This window comes from Triturus cristatus, chromosome 2_2 (assembly GCF_964204655.1).
Source record: "Triturus cristatus chromosome 2_2, aTriCri1.1, whole genome shotgun sequence".
Taxonomy (NCBI): Eukaryota; Metazoa; Chordata; class Amphibia; order Caudata; family Salamandridae; genus Triturus; species Triturus cristatus.
The window spans coordinates 813720409-813748031 of record NC_140582.1 but is presented as its reverse complement, the minus strand read 5'-3'; the positions used below and the strand labels follow the sequence as shown (position 1 = coordinate 813748031).

Here is a 27623-nt window from a genome sequence, read left to right as displayed (position 1 = left end):
CTATTCAGCACCAAGATACCCATACCTGAATGTGTGCTTTACAAATACATGTTATGTTAATCCATTTTTCAAAATAATAAACATCTCTAATATAGAACTTTCAAATATAGACCTCACATTAGACGTTCATTCTTAAACCTTGCTTCTTGGGCAATATTAACACCCAAACGACCTCACATTAGACGTTCATTCTTAAACCTTGCTTCTTGGGCAATATTAACACCCAAACTACACTAACATACACAATGAATTCCATTCCTAACATAAATGTGATGCCAGATGCCTGCTGGGGGCTAAATGACAGACAGGGGCTAGTGGGTCCCATCCGTGTTCATTTGCCCCGGATCTCCTGGAGTCCATCCTATTAAGACGCTGCTAACTGGGCAAACTATAACCCTTTTCATGCTTGAATCTCAAGGTACCATGGACGAGCATTCAAAAGATTCTCCTGAATGGGGCAAGAGTTTAGAACTCAACAAAAACCAACAGACAAACTAACAATGTACAGTCAAGTGCTAATCGTTTTTGAAAAAAGAAAGTACTTTAATCTCACAACAGAACTTTATATCGCACAATTCAAAATACACACAATACAGGGTTACCAAAGTTGCGTACTAACAATGAGGCACTACACCCCTTTATTTTATTTAGTGCATTTTTATAAAGCGCGGACATTACCCGAAGGTGTCAGAGCGCTGTACAATAGGACCAGTTATGATAGAGCGCCATGTTATTCTGAAGTTTGTAGGGGTGCATCATATTCACTGCTAGTCCGCACTCACATATTGATCAAAGTAGTATTAAGGTGTGATGTACAAATGTATCATTAGAGTTGTTTAACATAGGTGTGATTTGAAAAGTAACCATGTTTTTCATGAAGAGAAATGTCGTAGATCACTGCAAATGTATTTTTATGTAAAGTTGCACGTGAAATCTGATTACTCGCGTATAAAGCGTAATGAAACTAATGCTTGTAGTGTGATTTAGGAGTGTGTTTAACAGTGCAAAGGCCTGATCACATATACGTTTAAAGAGAAAGGCCTGTTCATTTCTTATGTTAGCTAAATGTTGTAGGCCAAAAATGATTTCCCTTGATAAAGGCTTTGGGTTTCAGGAGGATGGAAAATCTTAGAGAGTGAAAAGTTTTTCATTCCCATGTTTCTGTTGCAGGTGCAAGGACATTTAGCTCGTTAGAGTGACTAGGTTTTTGTTTTAGGAGTTAGAATGGTACAAGAAGCCAATATGGGAGTACATTGGAATTTACGGATGATACTTTCAGCAGAGAAGGTGCCTGGGACCCAAGGTCAAGCTTACCGTTGTTAGATGAAGTACAAGTTTCACTGGAAAAGTAATGGAAGAAGACCTGGCTGAGGAGGTGTGCCGAAGGGCATGATCTATGGTTTTTGGGATTTTGTATTAGGGACAGTGCCCCGAGGGTGGAGCAGTTGAGGTTTAGATGGGGAGTTAGAAGGAGCATCTTAGAACGAGCTCTGACTAAGTGAATGTACTTATAAGGAAGTCTTCACTTCTGACACCTTTTTACTCTCTTGCCTGGGAGGGAAATATTAAGTAGGGATGTCACCTTAGAGATAGTGTAGGGATAGACTAACTGTTTTCCTTTTAGGCTAATGACTTCTAATGTAGAGATTGGACTAATTTTCGCATTTCTGATGCTATTGGAATTGATTCTTCTTCTTATTCTGAGTCGAATGAGACTCCTGTGTAGACTCTCCTTTGTATTAGTGCCCATTTATTTTCTTACCCTTGTATTGAGGTGTTTGCATGTGCAGTTATTCTTGATTGTAATAAAATCCTTAAAATTTAGATTCAGAGTCAGTGGTCCTTCGGAACTGAGATTTGATTCTGTTGATTAGGTACTAAGAATTGAATTTCCTCCCCTCTACACTATTTAGCAGATAAAAAGATCCTGGCGACTTGAGAGGATTCTTGGTGATGGTAAGGTAGACAAGAATCCGGCTCAATCAGTTACGTTACAAGAGAAAAGTGTTATACAATAGAACATTACAAAGACAAATAGGAGACTTAAAAGGAAGGGTACACAAACACAAAATCCAACACAGCACGCAAGGGTGAGGAATGTACAAGAAAAAATACAAATTTACAATGATGAGCGAACTTCCTAGAGAGGCCTGAGAATGAAAGTCTTAGTTCTAAAATTGTCTTTGGAAGAGGAGAGATTGGAGGTCAGCTTTGAAGATCCGGGTAGAGGAGGTGGCACGGAGCAATGAGGGAAGTGAGTTCCAGATTCTCACTGCATTGCCTGAGAAGGATTGCGCCATGGATCTTTCCCTTTTAAAGGAGGGAGGCTAAAGCAGAAGCTTTTCTGCATTGCGAGAAGGTCGAGAGCCTCCAGACAATTTCAATTTATTCGCCAGGTAACGAGGGGAGGACGTGTGCAAGGCTTTGTGTGTGATGCAGGCAGTTTTGTAAATAGATCTTGCCTCGATCGGAAGCCATCGAAGAGAGTACAGGATAGGAGTGAAGTGGTCGCTTTGTTTAGACCCTGAAATGAAGCGAGCTGCTGAATGGAGGATGGATTTGAGAGGTGGGATTTGGGTAGGCCCGTCAGAAGAGAATTGCAATAATCCAGTCTAGAGAGAACCAGCGTTTGTACCAAGGTTTTAAGGTCTTTCTCCAGGAAGAACCAACGAATCCCCCACAGAAGGCACAACTGGTAACGTGCGTTCTTAGCAATAGAGTTGATGTGGGAGATTAGGTTGACCCTTTTGTCAGGTATGACACCTAGGGATTTAGCGCTGTCGACAATGATGGGTTTGTTGTTGAGTAAGTTCAGCTGATCCATCCAAGATTGAACAGGAGGAGGGGAGAGAGAGGTAGAAAGGAGGAGGAATTCAGTTTTGGCGGGATTTAGAATGAGTTGGTGAGCTAACATCCAGTTGTGAATAGAGTTGAGAGAAGAGTGGAGAAGAGTGGAGTAGTGAGAGATCGTGTGCGGAAGACACCTTGAGGTAGATTTGGGTGTCATCCGTATAAAGATGGTAATGGATCCCAGATTTACAACAAACAAAGTGGGTGCCAGGATAGAACCTTGAGGGACGCCTTGACCTACAGCCAATGGAGATGAAAGACTGTTTGCTATCTTGATCATTTGGGATCTGTCTGGAGAGGAATGAGGCAAACCATTTAAGCACTGTGCCATCCAATCCCATTCTCTGTTGAAGAGTGTTGAGGAGGGTGTTATGATTAACAGTGTGAAAGGCTGTAGAGAGGTCTAGAAGAATCAGAGGACACGATTCTCTAGAGTCAAGTATATGCAGCGCGTCATCAATCACTTGCAGCAGGGCTGTTTCAGTGCTGCAATTTTGGATGAAGCCAGACTGGAAAACGTCGAGAAGATTATTGTCCATAATATGTAGGGAAAGTTATTTCGCAAAACATTTTTCGGTGATTTTCGAAAGAAAAGGGAGGTTGGTGATAGGGCGTAAGTTGTTGAGGTCGTCACATCAGCGGAGGTTTTTTTTATTTTTTTAGAAGAGTGGTAACCTGTCCTGATTTGAGGGCAAGAGGGAGGGAGTCTTGACTGAAGAAGAGATTAACTAGCCTGGTCCAGTACGAGAGAATATGGGTGTAGAAATCGATGGCGATGACACTAGGGATGGGGTCAGAGGAATGGTTGGAGGGTTTAGTTTCCAGGATGCATTTGAGGAGGTCATCTTCCGAGAGGACGTCAAAGTTCTACCAAGTGACTAAGGATTTCCGCTCCTCAATGGGGGTGGGGTGGGCGACCTGATCCACCAGTGCTTTGACCTTTTCATCAAAGAATATAGCAAAATCTGCTGCTTTCTTTGTGGAACCTCAGGCTTAATGGTTAGGGGAGAGCAGTTTGGGTTTTTGATGAGGTCAAAAAGTTTTTGGGGTCTGTTTTTGGCAAGGAGGGATCTGAAATGTGATGCTTTTTCATGGAAGATGTGGTTGTGGTATTTGGACCTTGCTGAACGTAAAAGAGAGAGATTGGAGGTGGATGGAGATTTTCTCCAATGTTTCTCCAAGATTCTAAGGTTCTTCCTTTCATCATAGAGAGCTTTATTGAACCAAGGTGCTGAGGGAGTGGGTCTTTTCCTTTTGCTTTGGAGGAGCGAAATTTTCGATTTCGACTGCTAGGACTGAGAGGCACTGAGAGGTGAGATCGTTGACATCCACGTTAGGGTCTAGTCTAGGAAGTGACTGAATAGCAGAATCACAAAGAGTGTCAAGATCAATGTTTTTAGTATTGCGGAACCAGGTAGTAGCTCTTTTAGGTTGGCCGAGAGTTATAACGTGCGATAGGTGAAAACGGAAGGGAATGAGGAAGTGGTCAGACCAGTCTACATGAATGGGGGGGGGGGGGGGGGGCAATAGTAAGCAGTCTACTTTGGATATAACAAGGTCCAGAATTGAGCCCTTAGAGTGTGTAGTTTCCGAGCAATGTTGGAAGAGATCATTGGCTGAGAGAAAGGTGGCAAGCTTGTTGGCAGCTGAGTCTGAGTTTAATTTGAAGGGAGTTTCTGAAGATGATCGCGACACCGCCCCCAATTTTGTCTGTTCTGTCATTTCTGAGGCTAGAGTAGTCAGTGGGTACCAGAAGATCAAACAAAGTATGAGAGGAGTCATTAAACCAGGTCTCAGTGAGGAAGAACATGTAAAGATTATGGTGAGTGATAGTGTCAAGTTACTGATTCGCAATTTGGGCTGTGTACATCCCAAAAAGTATTTTTGCTGTCGCAAATTTCCCGATTCTGCGAATCAAGTTTTTGCGAGCCCAAAAATGCTTTGCACATCTAGCCCAACGTCTCTTATCGTTTCTTAGTCTCAGGGAGGAGCGTCAGGTTCACCCACACAACTCTGTCCCTGTGTGAAAGCTAACCCCTGTGGTTTACCTAAGTTTGTTCACTCCGATTGGACGGTGCCACAAATGCAGGTTACACAAGCGTTTAGTTCGGTTTTCATAAGTGAAGTTTCGGGCAGTGGCCTCTATTAATGACATGGCTCCCAGGGCAGTTTTTGGGATGGGAGTAGAAAGCACAGCATCAATCACCTGCGGCAGGGTGGCCCTCCATGCAGGGTGCATTCCACCACTTCAGCTTGTGCAAGCTGTGGCTTTCAGGCCAAGTATTCTTTGTTGTGTGTGAGGGCAGTTGCAGCCTCTGGGCCGGTTTGGGGCTTCACACTTCGGCACTGATTTGATTTCCAGGCTGCTGGGCGACATAGAATGACATGCTCTGGTACAGTCTTATTTACATGTTCTCATTACCTGTAGAGAGGCGAGTGGATCCCTTCACAGTAAGGGTCACTCTCTTGGGATTGCCAGCTTCATCTGGGCACACTTGGCCGCTCCTCCTGGACAGTATCTCTTCTTGTAGGGCAAGGCACCAAGCAGACAGCCTTCTAGACTCTTCAGGCAGATCCTCAGCTCTACCAGCAGAAAGTGCAGATTTCAGGCTGATGTACCTTCAATTCTGGAGGCTGACCGTCAAACAGACACACCCTTGGTTACAGGGGAGCACTTCAAGTTCCTTGTGGATCACTCCTTTCCTTGTACAAAAATAACTTGGGAATAGAACAAAGCGGGGAGGTCTGGATCCCACTTTTACTCTCAATTCCAGACATGACTTGTGAATTCATTCTTTTGTGCTTCAGAGCTGGTTTGGGTTGGTTCCCTTTAAAATGTCATTCTCAGGCTGCTCTCCAGACACAACAATTTAATAAAGTGATACCCGTAACAGCAGGTAGTACTGGGGCTGACACCAAGCAGGATTTCTCACAGCAAAGGTACAATGAAGCATAAGATCTCTGCACCGGATTGTGATCAGTCTCCCTGATGGAGTATTAAGATGACAGAAGTGAAGGCCTGGCCTAGAAACTTCCTCGCCTTTAACAAGAGAAACTGCAGTCCCACTCCTCACTCAACCATCTACAAAAAAGCAGTGTTCAGGAGAACTAATCAACAGCCCCTTCCAAACAAAGGCTTCATGGAATTTCTAAACATAGTCATGTCTCCATTCTCCAAACTTCAGTGTCTGGATCTCTACCCTCCAGCTACAGGAATGCAGGCAATATGCTTCCACGGTCTGAGGAGGATATGCTCAAGTTCCATCTTGTGCCATGCTACAACCCTGGGTATCCAAAATGGATTACATTGGCCTCAATATTCAGACTAATACACACAGTCCTACTACCATACATGTGACATGCATTCACTATACATACACATGAACTCACCCTGTAAACAGGAAATCAGTGCTAGGTTCTGGGTTTTCCATGAAAGTGGGCATTTACATGAGAGTGGTCAACAGACCTCACTCTCACTGACACAGAAATAAAGGTCTGCTCACACTGCCAATCACAAAACATAGTAGGCTACCATCACCACTTTACATAATACAGCTAGGAGAAAGACAGTAGTCCACATATACTATGAGGGCACAGTTGATGCACCCCCCCAGGTCTCAGGATAGGTCCTAAACCTCTACTAAAATTGTCAAGAACATGCCTACTTCTCCAAGCCTATAGTAGATCAGCCTCACATCAAAGCTAAAAATAAGTCAGGACATCAGTTTCACTTGAGATTGGGCAATCAGGGTACTCATGAATACGCCTATAAACCATGCAGGGGACATTCCCGTCCCAACAAATTCCAACAAAAAGGCTGGTTTTAGGCACTGTTTGGGCAACCATCTCAAGGGAGGATGGTGCGAGTGAGAGGCAACCACCTCTTACCTGGATGGATATGCTCACATATTCCTTTTGCATGTAGGATTTCCTTTGCTTGGGTTTTACTGAGCCCAGTGAAGGAAAGTTCCACAGTACGCATTCTCAGCACACAGGCATAAACTTTACCAGAAGTTGAGTCACAATCTACATTGGAATAATATTCCAGTGCTATCAGTGAAGGGACCCTCTGTAGGCCCATCTAGGATTGAGCTTAACGTAACGAAAGGGCTCTGCTGGGTTTTCTCTGGGAATATAGTGATGCTCACTTGACAGCGCAAGTGCAGGTTAACGACGTTTTGTTTCACTCATTTTCTACTGATAGAGGGACCCGACAAGGCTGCCCTCTTTCCCCTTGCTATTCACTCTGGATATTGAGCTCTTCTCTAGTCTCTTGCGAACTGACAGGCCTATGCAGGATTTTCTCTGGGCACGTATGCGGAGGACCTCCATATCTAGGTAGGGCACCCACAAGTGTCTGACCTGCATTTAATACAAATGCTGACACATTTTGAAAGATTATCCAGAATGTAGGTCTACTTGTCCATGTCAATCTTATTTGTGATCAGACTTCTCACAGGCACATATTGCGGTCCCTGGAATTTAAGATTGTAACGGAAGGCTTTATATACTAGGGGTCCACATAGCTTCCTCATCATTGTGAAGGTGGGCATGCAATACTCTCCCCCTGGTAGAATCTATGCAAAGGTATCCACAGCATTGGCCCTCTCTCCTATTCTTGCCTACATCACAATCATTAAGATGGTTTCTGTGTCCCGTCCGTACAGAACATGCACACTGCAGATTTTTCCATACTGAATTCCCCACTTTTTTAGCATAATCAACAGCTTTCTTTGTAGTTTTCTTCTGGGGGACAATGCTCTCCATATCTCCATGCCCAAGAGCTGTACGCAACAATATGATGAAGCCATAGGCACGATGAATAATGTTTCCTACTATCAGACATCTTCATAGACTGCAGAACTGCTAAGTATTTACCAGTGAATGATGGGTACCACTTCTTATATAAAAAGGCATATCACATCTGACCTCCCTTTCTTCTACCCCATACGACACCATCAAAATGTATGTGCCTCTATGTTCATTATATTACTGTATTGGTTTCTCGTGAATCTGTCATGTGGTTCATATCTGAGGCTTGTTTGGTCTTCGAATGCATTCAGTTTCACTGTTTTGTACAACTTTTAGATACCAATAGAAAGACTTATTAAAAAAGGAAGTACTAATAACTGCAACATATTCAGCAGGGGTTGAATTTAGCTGCCTACTCCTATCAAAGAACAATTTAGAATTTAGTTTTGCAGCTGCAAAAACAGGATCCAATTATAGTCCTGCCTACAAGTGGAAACTGTAGGGGGAACTTGGAAACTAGAATCACGAGTACTGTGCTTTCTTAGTCAAGCACTGCTGTGATTTGCACACAAAGCATTAATATAGATCCTTTGTCTACTGTGACCATTGACTAGTACATACTAATTGTGCAATATCTAAACATACCTCAAGCACAACACTGGGATTTGTGCTAACAAACAATCAGAAATTCGGTATTCCAAAATGCTAGATCTACAAAACATTTGCCGTGTTAGTGACAAATGACATATAAACCCAAACCTAATAAATGTACGAAATGGACAAGCAAAGATTAGGGACATATGTGTAGAGTAAACTGTTAAGAACGTTAGTCTAAAAGTACAACTGCATGGAAACTATGAGGTAGCTAAAAAAAGCGCTGAGAGAAAGAAAGACATCTGGAAATCACTACAAACCAGTTTTATTTGTTTGTTTTCATTAGACCTCGTTGGAATTTTCAGCTTCTTTATTTTTGTCCTGTGTATTTTTATGACAACAAAGGAGTAGCGAGGTAGCAGACAAGTAGTTTAGCACCCTCATCAGCCCACACGTTTATGTTGACTTATTTGTTCATTTGATTTTGTGAAGCATAAACTAGAGATGAGCAAGCCCGAACATTCCTACTGATAACTGAGCCTGGAATCTGCATTGGCCCTAAACTCCATATCAGGAGCCAAGCCATGGTAGGATTTACCACATACACTGTGCGACATATGTCATAATAAAATATGATGCACACTAAAAGGTTATTTTTTCAACATTTCAAAGTGTCTCAATTAGTACATAAGATATCACAACACGGAGTAACATTTTGTAAAAGTTGTAAGAACGTGAACTTGGAAACGGTCAAGAACATCCTGACAATGTTGCCACAAGTGACCTAAGAGGTGTTTTTTATGTCCACCATATATCTGGCAGTTGCCGCTATTAAATGTGTATCAAGATTATTTTCTTTTTAACCATATACACATGACGTTTTACTATATAACACAGATCCGGCACTGTATTCACTTAATGTGCTCTGCGTTCTGTCCCTGTGTTTGAACTCAAATAGCGTTGTATATATCAACAGGAGTATAACCCATATACCACATTGAGATGTGGGTAGGTAAGACAAATAATGGCCAACAGTTCTCAACTGGTGTGATTAGACAGGACAATTATAAATGCATATACATGACATTCGCAAGGAAGAGAAAGGGAGACTAGGGCAAAACAATCAATTTGAAAAATACACTAGGCATCAAATGTTTATATTCATAAGAATCAAAAAAAGGCAATTTACAGTTGTAGCAGCACTGTAGGCAACATCTGCAAGTAAACAACCCGAATTGGACTTGGTGCTAAATGTGTAAGTGACACACAAAGTGGCGACGCAAGTGACAATTATGTAATCAGCGGAAAACGGCGCAACAAAACAATATATATACAGTGAGTGTATTATGGTTCAAGTAGTGAATGAAATAAGTATTTGCACTAAAGGAAATCATTTAGGAAGAACCATAATAGAGACAATGCGCTATTATTTGCGCTGACCGTTTAGCGCAAATAATAGCGCATTGTCTCTATTATGGTTCTTCCTAAATGATTTCCTTACACATTTAGCACCAAGTCCAATTCATACCAGTTGAGAACTGATGTCCAATATTTCTTGAACTCAAATAGCAGCATCTACTAAATGTTACGGCTTCACTCAGCTCTCCTGCCTTTTAGCAGTTATTGTACTATAAAAATGCATCAGGATGTGTCTGGGGTCCTGGGCGTGGCTGTATTTGGAGACAGGCACAAGGTTGGAGCCAGGTACAAGGTTCGAGCCAAACATTCGGCTTGAGTCAGATTAGAGTCTTGCTTGACTAGTCCACCATTAACACGCACTAAGCCAGTTTTGTAGTCTAATCACTGAATATTCATTGAGGGAATAACGCTTAGATAGGTATTCGATAAAAATAACTACAACTGAAATAGTATGCATCTCCAACCCAGATGGCTCTAAGCGCTTGAATAATACACGCTACTCATTTCAATTTCCTAGCAAGTCATGTCAGACTGAGTTTATTTCCTTGGTTAGGGTCGTAACCAACTTCCAACTGGCTAATATGGCAGGAATTAAGGATGTTTCCGTGGGCATTGCATTATTATCACTTGAATTGAGGCCTGCTGACGTAGAAAGTCTCCCTGATCTATCATGCCATAACAATGGCAGTGGAGCACTATATAAATGTCAAAATAAAAATTAATAATGTCAAAATAAAAATTAATGATGCCATTCTGGAAATGAACGTGCTCACCTTTAACTGTCCAAGTCCTCAGCATAGGTCCCTTTCAAGTGGTCACTTTCAAAGACCGAGCCTACCATTCTAGACTAACTGCAAAACGACAGAGCAGAAAACCTATCACAGTCCATCGCCTCTGGGATACCTGGAGATATTTGGTCCTGACCATCGTGTGAGTCCAAAGTATGCAGTTACTGGGGTGGGCTATTTCTTAGGCTGAAAATGGGCCTTTTCTGCTTGCCCTATGATAGATCTAGGCATTCATGGGCAGAGTTCGAAAAGTTAGCAAGAAGGAAAGGGTGGACTGCAGGTACATCTCAGAAACATAAATCACCTTCCATTTGCTCTCTCTGCCCAGGACGCTACGCTGCTTGTGGGGCCCTTGAACTGCCTAACTCACCGGGACTGCGAGGACCTGGGAGCACTGCGCTCCGTTTATCCAGCTCACCTGTTCCTCTTCCCGCTGATCAGTCCGACGCCACGCCTCGCGACCCCCGCTGCGCGGGAGCCGCTCGCAGGCTTCATCACTACCACTACTTAAAGGCTCGGCTGGCGCGCTGAAGGTTGGGTCTTCCATTTGCTCTCTCTGCCCAGGACGCTACGCTGCTTGTGGGGCCCTTGAACTGCCTAACTCACCGGGACTGCGAGGACCTGGGAGCACTGCGCTCCGTTCATCCAGCTCACCTGTTCCTCTTCTGGCAGCCCCGCCCCCTTCACTACTTAGTTCAGTCCACGCGAATTCGCAGCGCGGATCGCAGCGCGGGCGAAGACCGGGCAAAGAGCGGGCCGTTTTAGGCCGTTAGAGGCCGGCAGAGACCGGACCGGGCCCCCTCTCTAACGTTGTCATCATCCCAAGGCTCATTTTTATACTCCATTAGCCTGTGGCTTTGACTGTTCCGCCCGCCATGGCCACTAGAGTATCCAGGAGTAAGGCTGTCCAACAGTGCTCTAGCACATTGGACAAATTCTTTCCTAAGACTAGTGCTGCGGCTAGTAAAGGCCGCACACCACCAGTCATTCTCCCTGAGGCAAGTGTGGATAATGTGTCCGTATCAATGGTCCCCTCGGACTCTTCATCCATTGATATTAGTACTCCAACACCTTTTGATGCCACCCATCTATCTCTCATGGATAGTATTGACCAGACAATTGAGACAGTCCTCCAACAACTTAGGACCCCTTCCAATCTATTGAGGGATAGTGAGTCTCGGTGTCCCTCGGGGGTGGTGGAGTCCACTCCGCATATTAATTGTGCGGAAATGTCTGAAGTGCAGGATGAAGGGCAGGTTGCAGCGCCAACTGATCCCGTAGGCAGGAGAGTCTACCACCCTTCAAAAAGGAAAAGGCTAAGGAAACTAAGAGGGGCAAAAAGGGCCAAAGTAGATAAAATCAACCCAATATTAGATGCTAGCTCTGCCATTCCGGCTTCTTCCGTGGTTATCTCCCCAGGAATTGGCTGTGATCATTCAGATCCGCCATTAGTCAAAGTGGTACCTGGGTGTTCTGCCCCGTTTGTATTCGGAGGAAATCCTCCAAATGCAGCGGAGGCTCTGATTGGCTCTTTTAGGGATATCCTTAGGAGCATGTTGGAGCCTCTGTCTGCAAAACTGGATTCCATAGTTGATAGACTTAAGGCTTTAGAAGATGCACATAATAGGATCAGTCCTAGCAGGGGGTTGGGTCCAGGTGCACAGACGGCTCCCCTGGATTCTGCAGGGTTTGGACCGTCTACTGCCGGAACAAGCATACAGGTCCCGGTTGGGGCACAAGATAGTGTTACAAGTAGCCATGCTCCCCCATTGCTCCCTTTACAACTGTCTAGGCCCCCTGTTCCGGCACCTACAAGATCTAAACAACCAACACCATCCCTCCCAACGAGTGGGGGGCGAGTCAATAATGATTATACTGATCGCCCCATGAGTCCTAATAGTAGACGTAGGGCGGTTAATTTGCCCCCCGAGGCTGTGCCTTATACAGCGATTATGGTGGGAGTTCCTGAGCTCACTGGTGGCATCAAAGAGCCACAGGACTCACTTTGTAATAAAGTAATTAGCTGGTTGAATATTAACAGGCCCCTCCCTTCTAATATCAAAGGTGATGTGCTGATGGTCAGAAGGATCCCATGGATTGGAACTACCCCCAAAAATAGGGCAGGGGACTGTATCATAATTAGCTTTAAAAGCCCACTAGTTGCTCCGTACATTTGCAACTGGTTGGTAAGGCCGGATAAATCCAACATAGACGTAGTGTCTCTCTCGCATTTCTATCTAAATGTTTCCAATTTAGGAGTGGGGAGGGAACAGAGTTGGACTAGAGTGGGCTTTGCCGTAGACGGTTCACGGTACAGACCCAAGTATAATTCACTGCCTGTCCATGGTAATCTTGTCCTTCAGAATAGATTCTCCTGTCTGGACCTAGTAGATTGACCAATAAGGGGGGTCATTCCGCAACACCCGATAATTTCTGCCTATGGGTCTTCATTCAGGGGGGAAGGTACATCCGATCCCGTAAATAAAAAAAGGTCCCTGGCCCCTGCAAAAGACGGAGGGTCCACATTGGAAAGCACTCAAGCGTTAGATGAGGAACCACCAAATACATTATCTGCTGCAGCAACGCAATTGGTGGAGCACGCTGAATTACCCATTCGGCCGCCAATTACCATTGGCTTGGGTGACTTGGGTAATTCTGCATTTGATATCCCGTCTGCACTTAGTGAAGTTGGTCCCCAATTCCAAGGCCCAGGTTTGACCATTCTGTCCTGGAATGTAGCTGGCATCTCCAGTAAGGTGAATATCCCAGAGTGGGAAACTTTGGTTAGCAAAGGTGACATACTCCTCTTTCAAGAGACATGGGCCAGGGCGCCTCAGGTTAGGAGGGGATATGACATTTTTGAAATCCCGGCAAGATCGAATGGGAGAGGGAGACCCTCGGGAGGTTTGGCAATCTGGGTGGCGAGCCACATTGGGTGCCAGGTGGTTGGTATGGATACACTTTCACCGGACATACAGTGTGTGCTCCTCAGTTGGCCTGACAAAAGCACGTGGGCTATTGTTAATGTCTACTCTCGACCTGTCGCTGTGGGCAAAGAATCTCCCACTCTGGTTGATCTCTCATCTTTTCTGGGGCAATTGACAGGCAACCTGAAAATAGTGATGGGAGGAGATTTTAATTGCCACTTTGAACCCCTGGAGGGCCTAATGGAGGGTGCTTTTACTGCCGAGGATGACCATTGGGGAGTCCCTCCTTCTTCATCACCTCACCCCAAAGTTTGGTCTCCGTTGGCAGTACAACTTACTTCTCTCACCCTGAATTTTGCACTAAGGGCGTGCAATGGGCGCACCCCTTCTGACACTCCTTCGGTGTGCACCTTCAACAAAAAGGGCCATGAGTCAAGGCTGGACTACATTTTTATAGATATTTCCCTGTGGCCTAAAGTTTTAGATTTTAGAGTGATCCCGAGGATAGACAGTGACCATAATGCCCTTTCCTTGGAGATCCAGCACCCAGCCCCTGCCTTAGGGACGCCAACTACCGATCTTGCAACCGATCAGGGAGACATATTACTCACCACAAGCAGGCGTCGAGTGAAATGGGGGAAGATAGTTGAGAAAGAAGAAGCTTTAACAAACCTCTATGGTATAGCACTCCCTAGGTTCCAGGAGGTGGACGCCCTCATCAACCAACTTAGACCCGCAGATTATAATGAGAGGCTATCTGGTATTCACCAGGCCCTAGTAAGGGACCTCGCAGATGTCTTCAACCCGGCCCTGCCTATTAGAAGGAAAAAGACTCGTGCTCCGACTTGGTATACCTCCATTTGTAGGAAAACTAAGTCTGAGCTTCTTTCTGCAATTAAAGATGGTAGTGATAAGGTGAAGATCGCTGCCCTTAGGAGGGAGTACAAGGCAGCACTGGCCAACGCAAGGGCAGAGTGGGATTGGAATCACTGGCATGACCTGTCTGGAGCCCTTAAATCTAAAGATTTTAGAAAATTTTGGGCTCTTGTAAACAATGGAACAGGGGATTTGTTGTCTGCAGTAGAACCCAATATTGCCCCCTCTGTTTGGGAGGCTCATTTTGGGTCTCTATATCAAGAATCCACTCTCTGGCCGGAGGGGTTGATGGTAGAGTCCCCCTGCCTGCCAGATGTGGCCTTGGAATTTTCTTTGGGGGAGGTGAAGCTGGCACTGGAGGGCTTAGCGCTGGGGAAGGCACCGGGGCTGGACAAGTTACCCGGTGATTTGTTCAGATATCACCCTGACATTTGGGCCCCGTACTTTCTAGTCCTTTTCAATGCCATCTTGGGAGGTATGGCGATCCCTTTCTCCTGGTTAGGGGCTGAAATAGTTCCGATTTATAAGAAAGGGTCCCCCTTGAGTCCTGCAAATTACAGGCCTATCAGCCTGATAGATGTTCCCCAAAAGCTTTTTGCGCGCCTCATTCTGAACCACCTATTAGACTGGGTTGAGGAAAATGACATCTTGAGTCCCTTGCAGGCTGGCTTCAGGAGAAACACATCGACCATGGACCAGATCTTCCGCCTAGTTCTCCTCTACTGGAAGACGGCGAGGATCGAGGGCGGGAGATTGTACATGGTCTTCGTGGATCTGAGGTCAGCCTTTGACCTAGTCCCGCGCAGGAAACTCCGGGAGGTGTTGGAAAAGTTAGGTATTCCCCCCCAGCTACTTAACATCTTGGTCAGGCTGCATGAGAACAACTATGCGCAAGTTAGGTGTGGGAAGGATGGTAGACTCTCATCCAGGTTTCCTGTGTGCCGAGGTGTGAGGCAGGGTTGTGTCTTGGCACCGACCCTGTTTTGTTTATTCATCAATAATGTCATCTCACATCTGGAAAACGTCAAGGACAACGACGCCCCCTGTTTGGCAGGTAGGAGGGTACCGGCAATCATGTTCGCCGATGATACCCTCCTCCTTTCAAAATCGCCAATGGGGACCCAGAGGATCCTGGATGGTTTTGGTCTCTTCTGCCACCAGCATGGGTTGGAGGTGAATACAGAAAAGACCAAGTTTATGATCTTTAACCCACCAACTAAAACTAGGCCTAATCCTACCCTGGGGACCGCTAGCCTTGAGAGGGTGTCCACCTTCACATATCTGGGGGTTATATTGCAGGAAAACTTGGCATGGGACCGACAGATAGTACGATCTAAGGCTAAACTATCCCAACTCTCGGGTGCAATCCTGAAAGTGGCTAACACTTCTTCCTTCAAGCCCATAAGCCCGGCCCTTGAAACCTATAAGACCCAGGCCAAGGCAGCGGCCATGTATGGCAGTGAGCTATGGGGACATAAAACGGTGAAGGGCCTATCAATAGTGGAAAATAGCTTTCTAAGGCGCCTTCTAGCCCTTCCAAGTGCCACGCCACTCCAGCCTTTGAGAATGGACATGGGTCTCCCCCCTATCGCAGAGGAGCTTGTGTCAAAGCCAGTGAAGTTCTGGCACAGGCTCTGGTCTACGGACGAACTCCATCATTATAGGGAGGATCTTACCCATGTCATGAGCTTAAACTCTAGCGGTAAAATCCCCTGGCTCACCTTTGTGGAAAACGAACTGTCTGCCATTAATCTTCGTGTTCTGTGGGAGGACCCTGCACGAGGTTGCCGTGCAATCTCGCGCAAGGCTCTGGCACAAATCTATAAAGCCAGGTCCCTTGCACATTTGACGGCTGCTCAAAATAGTGGCACCTTAACCTTGCAATTTTTAGAATCCAAAAATTCTTACGTTTTCGAACCTTTTATGGATTTTATCTTTCCCATCCTGGCAAGGAAATTGTATGTTCAGTGGAGGTATAGCACACTACCTATTAATTCATACACTTCGAAGTGGTCAAATGGGGGCGACAAAATATGTCCCTGCTGTAACAACCATGTGGAAGATGACCCCCATATTTTGTTTGTGTGCCCTGCATACCAAAGGCCCAGAAAATATTGGATAGCGCCAATCTGTAAGAACCTGGGATTCAGAGAGTATGCACAAGCATACAGGATTTTGAAAACTAGTACCCTGGGCCACATTGTGTTTGCTGTTTCCAAATTTCTTATGGCCATTTGGTTGATTAGAAGGAAAAAATTGTCTGAAGCTCTTTGAACTTTTTAAAGAATCTTCTAAATGTAATTTTAACTCATTCCTTGCTGGGAGAGTCGTTTTTATTCAAATGTATTTTAATAATGTTTTATTGTCTGTAATGTTTTTATTGTGTCTTTTATGGTCTATATGACCGAAATAAAGAATTTTTGGATTGGATTGGATTGGATAAATCACCTCCCTTGCCAAATCCCAATATTTGATTTCGTTATAAGGTAAGGAAACATTAAAAATAATTCAACTCCTTACAATACTGTTTACTAATGGTAGAGATAGCAAGAGGTTTTGTGAAGTTCCAGTAAGGAACTGAACTGCTTTCACCCTTATGACGAAAGGTATCTTCTTCACGACTCCTGTAGTGTACGCTTCAGGTCATTTCACAGAGCGTCAATGGATCTATGAGCTGATTGGGCAGAATATGCAAGCACAGCACTTCGCTAGGCAAGTGCTGGCCATGCCCATTCGGGCACACCGAGCAGATGTTCAAGAGGACCCTGTATAAACTGCGCTTTGCCATATTCCTCTCCACTATTAGCACAAGTGAAACTGGAGCCTGGAAAAGTCAACGACAATGTGGAGGGTGGTCTAACAAAAAGGTGGGATAGTCTTTTCAAACTCAAACATGAATTTGTGCTCTGCCCAAGTATTTCATATGGAAGAGACATTCCAGAGGTCTACAGTAAGGGGCCAGGATATAGGAGTATCATGAAGTTGCTCTCAGAGAAGACAAAAACATATTTCCCAAGAAAAGTTGCAATCTTGACTATCATTTCAGAGTTAAAAAGGTTGTGGTAATTCCTTTGAAAAGTCTAACGCCTGTTGAATAGATACATGAAAGGAGATATTGTTACTTTCAGCAAAAAATGAAATAAAAAGTCCAACTTTGGAATTCAGGGAGTGAGCTTTCAGAACAATTTAAAATGTGTGACTAATGAAACAAAAATGCAGTAGGAGAAAAACAAGTGCCTACTTTCTGCATGTTTTGTTAATGCTTAATGAATGTGACCTGGGATCACCCACCTTATGCTCGGGGCTATAATCTATTCACAGTGTCATTTTTGTCATACTGGAAACGCCTGAAATAACGGTATCATTGTATTTTAACTTTACTTAGCCAATACTAGAAGAAGAGTTATGTGGCTGTACTTCCGAGGCTACTTAGTTATTTAGTGCTGATTAAACTACCTGGAGTGCATGTTTGCATTTGGCACTGAAAAGTGTTCAAGTGATGCAACCTCTGGCAAAATAGTCCTGATGCATATTTCGCCTTGTTAGGTTTCATTTCTCTAAATATATATATATTCCCCTGAAGAGGTTCCAAGCATGTGTCGGACCCGTTCTTTAAGGAAGGGCGGGACTGGTGTTTGATGTTATTGCAGCAGTCGGCACTGCATTCTGATGCGTCTCTCATTCTGGAGCTCTGCTGATGGCCGACATCTTTCCTGGTGTGACGTGCGGTATGCACACAGCGGCGCCCCCCGCCCAAGACAATGTTCATGGTATCGAGGAGAGAGCAGCAGATTCCTGCTGATTGGGACACCTTCGGGAGACGATTGCCGCCATATGTTCACGCAACAGAGAGTGGGCGGACTCGCAAGCTGACATGGTCAGGGCATTACTTAATGCACGAACCGGTCACTGAACCTGAGCTCGCGACGTGGGACTGCCTACATGCCCTGTTTGTATGAACTTCTTGGACTGCAATGCACTGTGGGGACTACATCTACCAGCAACCTTAGCACATGTTGCACACAGAGGTGAAAACATCGCGCCTCTGACTGGAATATTCACGCTCCAATGGGAACACAACTAGCAGTATGTTAATGCCCGTGCAAATCACAAAGACTAAACGCAAACCTGGCAATGATTAAGGCATTTGCCGAAACGCGTCTGCCAATTGTTTTTCTGGCGGATGGTGGTAAATAAATTCCCCTGAAGAGGTTCCAAGCATGTGTTGGACCCGTTCTTTAAGGAAGGGCGGGACTGGTGTTTGATATATAGATATATATCCTCACTATTTAGCACACAGTCAAATTAATTTACAATAACTGTGTTTGGCATGCGGCAGATACAAGTCTATATTTCCTTATAAAAATGAAAATCTGCATCCAGAAATAAAAGGTACAACGGTGGTCCACTTCATAAATGGATGGAATGCAATTTGAAAGCAACCTGTCTTTCACAATTAGAATGATTCAAATAAACGTGTTGGCTTTTTTTTTTAAGACCATCCAACATCCCTGAGTGTATTAGTCAGTCAGTCAGACAGTGAGCTTGTGGGATACTGCAGTCAGTATTATCAGCCAGGGCACATGGAACTGCATGGGCTGGTCTTGGAGAGAAGTTAATGATAAAAGCGAGGAGAAAAGGTGCCAGTAAACTGAAGAAGTCAACTTGGCAGGTGGATGGGACGTAATGATGAATATTTTCATGACCAAAATCCTGTGTGTCCCACGTGGGAGCATCTCTTTGTCACTTGACAGTAAATGAACCGGATTTAAAGATTTGGATATGTTATTTCACTTAAGGAAGGGAAGTCTGATAGGCCTTGAATTGCTTCAAACTGTGATTACCTGTCAGAGGAATGCAGCAAATAACCGCCACAGGCACGGGCTCTGACAGACGAAAGCACATGAAAACAGTCTACCATGCCATGTCCACGTCGGTGGTTATATTCATATAGGGCCAGATGTATGACCCATTGGGCCATTGGTGACTGGTAAAATACATTTTCCAAAGTACCAAACCTACATTCGCAGACTACCACCAATTTCGAATTGGTGGAAAGACATTCGCAAAGGGAAGGGTTCCTCAAGGGACCCCTTCCCCTTTGTGAATGGGGGCACCAACATTTTTCCAGAGGAGGCAGTGGTCCCACGGACCACTGCCCACTCTAAAAAACATGAAAAGAAAACGTTTAATTTTTATTTTTTAAAATGCATCCCGTTTTCCTTTAAGGAAATGCAAACGGAATGCATTTAAAAAAAAAAAACTGCTTTATTTACAAAGCAGTCACAGACATGGTGGTCTGCTGACCCCAGCAGGTCACCATCCCCTTGAGTGCCTGCCATTCCCAGTGGGTCGAAAATTGCGACCTGCCTCACGAATATTAATGAGGCAGGTCCCTTGCGAAATCATTTGTGAATCGAAAACTGATGTCGCTAAAAATTGCAATTTACGAGTCGCAGTACATGTCAGTCGTACATGTGACCTATAATGTACTATTTCTGGCATCTGATTAGCACCGCAGTCCAGGGGAGGAAGAGAAGGGAGGCCGAGGACATGCTCATATTCCACTCCTGTAAGCTGTCAGGTAATATATCAAATTTTCCCAGTAACAGTAGAGATGAAGATGTGATTCACCCCACAGCTTTCGAGACGTGATCTGCTGATCAGCTTTTTGTGTGGCCCAAGCAGTGTCTCCGACTTGACACATTATCGCCCATACATTGCAGTTGCTTGAAGTCCAGGAGGGATGCAGGCAACAGACAAGTAATGCTCATCTCTCCCAATACTGTTGGGCATGTGCAGACACAAAATGCCATCAATTAAGATAGTGGTCCAATTACTGCATGGCGGTTCTGTGGTTGATACAAAAGGTGAATGGTGCTGCCAACAAAGCAATGACTAAATACGGCTGACTCATGGCCCCACTCTATGTGTGATGAATGACACTCCAACAGAGGAATGACTGAAGATTGCTGACCCAAAACACCTCTAAGTATCATTTTGTCCAAGGTACTCTGCTGACTTTTACCTAGGAACATGCTATACAATTAGAACACGTACACATACATTACTACATACCTATAAGAGGATGGTTGGAAAGATTAACTCAATGCTTCTTAATATACGATGGATATTCCAATCCCATTGTTTCAGTGCATCTGTGCCATTACAAAATAGACCCACAATATCCAAATTTATTGTGGTCACACTCTAGATTGAGCCCAAATACATAAGCAACACAAAACACATTTCAGTCAATAAAGAAGTGGTGGGTGGACATGAGTGAGTCCATGTTTAACCAATAGTAATTCCCCTGGGTAGTAGAATAAACAATTTAATAATTCTATTTATTGCCTACCAGCACAGTAAGCTCACGGTCCTGACATGGGCCTACGGATTTTTTTCTTAGCAAGATTCATTAAGGTAAACGTGTGATAGCTATAAAAAAAAGCTGGAAGCTACCCTGGCTGCTAAAATATGCTGTTCTGATAGAAATGTGAAATGTCAAGTAAATAATTGGTTGAATTTACAAGAACCTCAGTGTGAATAAATTCTGTTGCCAGTGACTCTGCCCCTTTGCACTTCCGGATTTTTTGCCAGCCTGGTCATTCCATAGCACAGGTGTCAGTAACCTGCATTTGGTCTCTTTTGTGGGTTTACTTTAATTTGTGCTCCAGAGAAATCAGCCAGTGGCGAAAACAGCCTGTAAATAAAATTCTTAATATTATCATTACTATGTCACTTTACCATTCCGCATATTTATTTATGCATTTACTTGCAATGAAAGTTTGTATTTTGTTTTTAGACTCCCTTTAACTAGTCTGCCTCTAAGAGTTGAACGGCAGGATAAGAACCATTGCTGCCACGTGGCACCAAACGTGAGATCTCAGTTAATTCTGGATATTTTGCCAACAACAACTAGCATGCTGTGACTTCGAAGCCAATACCTATAAATGTAAATTACAACAAGTCATAGGAGACAAAGTGCTGTTAGATAATAAGCCTAGAGCAATAGGTGTCAGACATGAAAGGAGGCCTCTTGGCAGCACTGCAGTCACAACACAATCACACCTAAGATGCCGGTCCGAGATGAGTCAGTCACATATCATAGACAATCATGTGCCAAGATGCCTGGCAAGTTCAGATGTTTGTGAGGTGTGTGCATATCATTATGTTGCAATGTATCATAACACTCAACAATTTCATCTCCTAACGGGATTGTGGTTACTATGTGATCTATTGTGTCCTGCCACTATAATGTTAATGCTTAAACTCTCAAGCACAAGATCAAATACAAAAAATCATGTGCCAAATTAGCTTCTGAAAGTCCCATAATGGTGGGTAAGGGTCAATGTAGAGCTGTGTGGATTTCACACTGGATGGGTATGAAGAGTCTTGATGAATGAGTGCAGGAATTTCTGGAGTTCCTTATCGTTTTCTTGTGGCTTCCAACCTCCCTGGACATTACAATACGTACAAGTATTCAACATCTTACAATAAAAACTTCTAATTATTCATTAAATCTGTAATTTACAACAAAAGTCCAGGTTGCCGCACCATAACTTTATTTTAATATGTCCCATGACCTAGGAGGTATTATGCTTAGTACCCCATCCACACTCTAGAGAAGGACCCAGCAAATAAATGAATGTCCTTCCAGTCTGCCTGCTCCACTTGAACTGTTTAGGGAGGATTACTTGTATAGGGTTGGGACCCTGCCTCCTATTGCCCTCCCTCTTCATTGACTAAATTAAACTGAGTAGGTGTATCTTGAAAGAGTATGCAATATTCTGAATAGTGAAAGGACGTGTTAAGTCCGTACTAACTCTTCACCCTTTAGAGGGGAAACTCCTCTGTTCTCTTCCATGTATATGTTGGGCAGAATCCTCCTGGGGGATGGCCCAGGGTTCTTGGTCCAGTTTTATGCCATAGACCCAGCCCAAGCCAAGAACTGACTCCCTCTTCCCCATCTCTGCCATGGACACTGGGACTGGAATCTACCATGGAGAATGGTGTCTCCTGGGGACAACAAGCATGCAGTCTTTCCGTGGCAGAGTTTATTTTGTGAAAAACTAAAGAAAGTTCACCTGTATTTCTATTATAACTATCCTTCCAGTAATATTATTTAAGGAAAACAATAGGTTTTCTTAAAATAACCCTCACCCACCAAAAGGTCCCTTGGTGGCATGCTTCATCATCCGCTGCGGGACTGGCGAGCTACAACTGACGGAGACGTGGGAGCACTTTGTAGGGTGTGGGCTATATAGTGTTGACAGTGGAAGGGTCAAAACCAATGTGAATAAAAAAAACATACCTGGCCACGTGGAACCTAACCTTTATTAACTCCTGTAGCTGGTATTGTTAAAAAGGGGGAGAGGGAGAGATACATTATTATGGGTGTATGTCTCCTGGTCTACATGTTTCTAGCCTATCCCCTAAGGCTTTTCTTCAGGACCAAACTAACGGATCCCTTGACCAGTCTTTTGAAAATACCAAATTGGTCTTCTACAGTTATACCTATAATAAAGTGCAGGATGTAGAGTGTAGAATTTTTCATGCGAATAGGATATCTAGTTGTTATATTTCTTTGAAAGAGATATGATTAATGATTAATATCTAGTTTTTGGCCAATAAGCTCTTCATGGGAGGGGAGGGGCGCCTGTAGTCTGCACCCACGCCCGCATACTTAGCCTGCCCACGGCTTTGAAGCCACCTTCAGAGTTTACCTACTCCACGTCTCTGAGTACATGCAGTACTATGAAGACAAGGTTGAGCTGAGTTTATTATCACTCTGTCACTGCCATAGACCTCTGTTGATGCCTTCCCAAAAGACAGCTTTAAAGAAGAAAATCTCAACGCATGCTTTTACCATGTACTGTGCTGCTGAATATTTACTAACTAGGAAAAACATGTGCACAGTGGGTTGAATTTGTGCAGCGGTAAAACCTCACTGCATATTCCCAGAGTCAATCACATGAGATTTATTTATGAATGACTGACTGTTGTGGAAGTGTCAGTTAACCCCTTCCCTGCGGGGGTAATTCCCCCGTGGTACGGCACCGCTGTGCTCGTGACGAGCTCAGCTCTTCATGACTTACAGTGGAGCTGTGCTCATGACGAGCTGAGCTCGTCACGACCCCGCTCACTGATTAATTCTCCTGCACAGGCGGGGAATTATTCGTGCGTGGGTGGGCCGTGGCCATTATGACGAGCTCAACTCGTCATGAGCACAGCTCCACTGTGACTCATGACGAGCTGAGCTCGTCATGAGCACTCGAGTTAATCAGCCTCACTTCTGAAAGTTTAGAATAGTTAGGACAGTTAAGTCACATGCTAGGATTTCTAAAACATGATTAACAGACCCAGCACTACCTGAAAATTACATTTTAATGTCATTTTACAAATAAAGTTGAGATTTTGTGGGTTTAGTGACTATTAAATTACTCAACCAGAACATATAGTGGCAAATGTTGATTTCTCCATCCCTGCACTGTCTTCGCCTGCAAATATCAAATACATGAAAATAACAATACTAATTGGCACAATATGATTCCAGATGTAAAAATAACTGGTTGCAAACTGTGATCAGTATCTTTGCAACTAGTACAGAACTTTATGACTCAATCTATATACTAACAGGTCTGTTTGTAAAATTCTGAAACGAAGTGGGTCATAATCCGACCTACATCATGAAAATTAATGAGTTAGGTTGCAAAAGGGACTCACTACGATTGGAGTCCACCATCGGGATGGTGGCCTGCTTGGGTCAGCAGACCACCATATCTGGGATTGCTCTTTAATAAAAAAAAAATTTAATGCACAGTTTTCCCTAAAGGAAACTAGGCTGCTTTGAATCTGAATTTAAAATTTGCCTTCAAAAACGTTTTTACTTTTTTCCTAAAGTTTGTTTGAGAGTTGGTAGTGGTTTCCTGAGCCACTACCTACTCCCCAACTATTTTTTGTTTTTTGTAATTCACAATACATTCCCAACCCAATTTAGGAGTTGGTAATTTTTCAATGTTTTGTGACCGGATTTTAGTTGCAAAACCTTGATACATAGCATACCAATTCGAAATTTGGAAGAAATACCTGCAAGATGCTCCTTCCAAATACTGACTTGGTAAAGGGTTGCAATCCCGTTTTAGGAAGTAGTAAAAGTTTACGGATTGCTAAAAATGAGTTTGCACATATAAAAACACATTTTAATTGTTGCAAACACTGAACTGAACTATTTGTGACCATAAAACTTGGTACATCTGACCTAAAGTTTACAGAATTGGGCTTAGGCAACGAGATAGGTAAAGGGACAAAGAGGAATAGATGTTACACATACTTTACATTTAGATTTTCTTTAATCTTAGGGAAGCCTGGAAGACTGCAAACCTTTATGTAAAATACTAATACATAACCTTGCTAACAAATAAATCAAGAATACGTTTGGGAAGACATAACAGGCAGAATACAAGGGGAATGTTCTAAATCATTTTTGAGGACTCACGTGGTCCACTGAGGCTTGTTTGTTTCTGAGCCACCACTTCAGCAGAATGGGAAGTCTCAGCCCAGTGAGTAGCTACAACAAATGACAAAGATGCCATATGAAAAGAAACAGAAGACCTCAAATTTGTAAATTGACATAGAGGAAGAATGGAAATGTACTAGAGACTTCATAATAATCAGGTATTTGGACAGTGTGAAAAAGGTACTGTGGCAAAGGTATATTTGTAGAAGGGCAAAATATACGTTTTGGGAGACACCATGCAGATACATTCTGAAGGTCTTAAAAAGGAGTGGTGATTTAGATGTACTATCTTGCAGTGGAAGTAGGAATGTAAACAATATGACAGAAACGATAAATATCACCAATTCTCACAGGGGAGGAATAAAGCTAGTATAAACACAAACAGTAATGGAAGGAACTGAGCAGAGAATTTGTGCTGATAGTACTGAGAAAAATATGCTGCTGCGATTAGGAAGAAATACTTGGAAGACAGCAATTTATAGCAGGGGTCTGAGCCTTTTCTGTAATGAGAGCTAAAACAAAATACTTTGACTAGGAGCACTATTACAAGGCTCCATGTGTGTCAAAGAGTAGTCTGTAGGGATGTATGAACATGTGGGTAAAGAATGGGATATGTGTGTATGAGTGACTGAAAGCCTGTGTCACATGCACTTGTGGTACAGAAAATACCTTTTGCCATATGTGGCACCATTACATGTTCAACACAAACACACAACCGTATTTTTAAATGGGAGAAATTTAATGTGCAGTAAAATGTTCTGCAAAAATGTTCAAAATATGGAATATTTTCCAGCACTTTACATTTCTGTCATTTAAAAAACAATAGTTGTATTTTTCAGTTATAAATATAATAGCGTGTTTACCAGCCACTGGGAGTAAGATGCCTGCTGTGTATAAATGCAGCACTTTAGAAAATTGGAGAAAAGTAAGCTGAAGAGTTAACTTTATGTTTATATGCAATCCATAAAACTCATTTACATTTACTCCCATTTCAAAGTGTAGCATTACAAACAGCAGGTAGTTTGCTCTTGGTGGCCTGTGCCATATTTATAACAGAAAGATACAGCAATTTGTTTAAATGGGAGGGATTTAAAGTGAAGAAATATTCTTCATATAAGACAAAGGCCCATATGTATCATTCCTAATTGGATCGCAAGTTTGCGATCGCAATTTGGCTCAGTGGTATGTATTAAAGAAAAACTGCCTCGCAATATAAGGAATCGCAAAATTTGCGATTCCTTATTTTGCGAATGCATTAAAGGAATCGCAAATTGAGATTCCTTAAATGCAATGTAAGAAGCACAGAAAAAGTGCAATCTGGCATTAAGGAATCACAAATTACCACCAACTTCAAGTTGGTGGCAATTTGCGATTTCTCTGAAAAATGCACTTTTTTGCATTTTTCAAAGTGCCATGAGGCGCACATACATGGGCATGTAGGTGTGCCACATGTGCACACATGCACATTTCAGGGGTGCAACAGGGTGTCCTTTTGACACCCTGGCACCCTTGAAATTCCATTCCCAATTTGCGATTCTCCAATTGAGAATCGCAAATTGAGAATGTCTTCCCATTCATTCCTATGGGCCTCTAGGCCCATAGGAATGAATGGGCAGGTATTCCTTAATTGTGAATCGCAATTCGTAATTAGGACTATGTAGGAGTCGCAAAATTATTTGCAAATCCTACATACATAGCATTTTGCGATTCTCAAATAGCGATTCGCAAAAAATCGCTATTTGAGAATCGCAAAAATGTATTTTCATACATATGGCCCAAAGACTTAATCGGCTTAATTCAAAGTAGAGAAAAACATTAAGACTTGATTTTTCATATAAACATTTTTCTTCACTTTAAATTTCTCACATTTCAAAAATGTATATTTTTCAGTTATAAATATGGCACCGCATCTACTGGCCACTGGCGGCAAGATGCATGCTGTTTGTACATGTGACCCGTTGAAATGAGAGAAAATTCAAATGAAGAGTTAACCTAATCATTAAGTTAACTCTTCACTTTAATGTTCTTCTATTTCAAAGCATTCAGAAACCTAATTTTGATCTCACACTCCAATATTGAGTTGACAAGGACTTTTAATTAAGAGTTCTTCAGTTCCTCACCTTTGTGCCCCACCCTGGGTCACAAATATGAGTGGGGCTCTGCTTGTTATCTGGCCCTGCTATCTGTAGTCTGATAAAAATGTAAAATAAACACAGCCTTTCATTAACTTTAAAAGGAAAATCCAACACTTACTTATTGCAGTGCTTATTTAAAAATTAACTCAAGGTTGCGAGCTACTCTGAAGGTGTCTGCGAACTACTAGAAGATCCACAGGTTGGAGACACCCTATTTATAGGTATCCATCAAGTTGGAAAATACCGCTACTTAACAAAGAAATTCCATCGGTCTGTAAAAATAGTGGGAATACTACTGAACTATAGAGATGTAGCTCCTGGATATCATAGATACAGATTGCCTGCAACCTCATCTGTGGAGTTCCACAAGGGTCATCACTGAGCCCGACCCTCTTCAACATGATTCCCTCTAGGAAGCATCATCTGCACTTACGACATTGATGTCCTATCCTACAGTGACAACACCAAACTCATACTCTCCCTCTCAGACAACACCCCTTTCACCCAGACAAAGTTTGTCAACTGCATGACCAAACTAGCAGACTGGATGAAGACCAATTATCTGAAACTTAACACCGACAAGACAGAAGTTGTGATCTTCAGTGCTCATCATTTTGTGGCTGGTGGAACTCGGATCCATCCCACCCCCCATGAACTTTGGGAATATCATCGACAGCCAACTCTACATGACCTCCCAAGCCAAAGTCTTCCCAGTCTCCTGTTGTACATCCTGAGAATGCTGTAGAAAATCTTCAAATGACTC

The 27623-nt window shown here is 43.3% G+C and overlaps 1 protein-coding gene across 3 annotated transcripts in view; it reads right to left on the bottom strand.

Annotated features, from left to right (window-relative positions):
* Positions 1 to 27623, bottom strand: part of TEC (tec protein tyrosine kinase) — a 550450-nt gene that overhangs the window by 438811 nt on the left and 84016 nt on the right. Inside the window, exon 2 of one of the 3 annotated variants that reach the window (XM_085642141.1) lies at positions 24705 to 24776. The exons of the other annotated variants lie outside the window; for them this stretch is intronic. The gene's annotated coding sequence lies outside the window, so the exon portion shown is untranslated. The remainder of the gene's footprint in view (positions 1 to 24704; positions 24777 to 27623) is intronic. 3 annotated transcript variants of the gene reach the window in all.